At 56.4% G+C, this 1,155-nt stretch overlaps 1 protein-coding gene across 3 annotated transcripts in view; it reads right to left on the bottom strand.

Moving 5' to 3' along the window:
• The window catches only part of LOC113215437 (uncharacterized), a 16,116-nt gene extending 15,493 nt beyond the window's left edge, over window positions 1-623 (bottom strand). The window contains exon 1 of one of the 3 annotated variants that reach the window (XM_052269586.1): window positions 337-623. The gene's annotated coding sequence lies outside the window, so the exon portion shown is untranslated. The remainder of the gene's footprint in view (window positions 1-336) is intronic. The other 2 variants (XM_052269587.1, XM_052269585.1) reach the window with 2 other exon arrangements.
• Window positions 624-1,155: the final 532 nt, after the last annotated feature.

The following is a 1,155-nucleotide window of genomic DNA, read 5'->3' as shown; positions in this document are numbered from 1 at the left end:
GGGGGGGGGGGCGCTTGAACGTTACGTAACATTTTTGCGGGCTTTTGAAGAGCATAATCGACCTAATTGATCTACATCGTTGCCCTCTATTCCGGAATTGTCCTCGTAGAAATAATTTCTGACAGAGCCGATGCGATTCATATAAATAAACATGTATTTTTCAAGAATGTGACGTAAGGGGGGGGGGGCGTTACATGGAAGGGGGGGTCAAAAATTGGCCCAAATTGCGTGACGTAGTATGAGTATGTGGACGGCCCCTCACACAAAATGTTAATGTACGTGCACGTGCACGACGCTCAACAACACTTGCCATGTGAGGCAACAAATCAAACTTACCGGAACACTTTCGTCGTCCTCAGTACTTGAAGAAGACATTATTCCAAACACTCAAACGCTCGCAGCTGACGGGCGTAGCTCAAAATTTGCACCGTACGAAATTACTAAACTGTACACAATCACACGCACGCAAGACGTCAGATCAGTCGCCCTGAGTCAGCTGAGTGAGACGAGGACGGATGACGGCTGCCGGCCGGAGCGAGGGAGGGAAGGGGAAGGTGAGCGGCGAGCGAGACACGAGGTGCGGGGCCGGCCGGGCCTAGTCGGGCCAAGCTGGCCCGACAGCCAAACGAGCCTGAGAGGCTCCTTTAGTTCGGCCACCGTTCGGCAACAGTCACCCGAGCGCATTCGGGCCGCCGCCGCTGCAGTGGGGGAGCGGGCGGGGCACCGCTACCTATCCCACCTCACACCACCGTCCAACAAACGAGCCTAGACGCTCGCCCGCTGCAGGGCTCTGCTAGGCGGGGCCGTGGGGTGGCTGAGGCCGTCGCGTCCGTCGCGTCGCTCGCGCTACGCGTTGTTGCGCCGAGCCACTAGCCGAGCCGAGCGGAGCCGAGCCGAGCGGAGCCCGAGCCCCGAGCCGTCGGCCCGGCCGCGCTAGTCTACGCTAGTCCTCCCCCTCCCTCGCACCGCTGGAGCCCCCGCACCGCCCCCCCCCCCCTTCCCTACAAGTGTAAATACGGAAATATAATAGACTGGAATAGAATAATTCTTGACAAGGTATCATCTGCTTTCACGATCCGTTTCTGGTCGGAACTTTTTTATTTTTAAAGGCTCCAAAAATTCCCTGCACATTAAATTTTTAGTTACGAAGACAAA

This window comes from Frankliniella occidentalis, unplaced genomic scaffold (assembly GCF_000697945.3).
Source record: "Frankliniella occidentalis isolate FOCC.00 unplaced genomic scaffold, Focc_3.1 Scaffold96, whole genome shotgun sequence".
NCBI classification, from domain to species: domain Eukaryota; kingdom Metazoa; phylum Arthropoda; class Insecta; order Thysanoptera; family Thripidae; genus Frankliniella; species Frankliniella occidentalis.
This window is presented reverse-complemented; position numbering and strand designations above follow the sequence as displayed.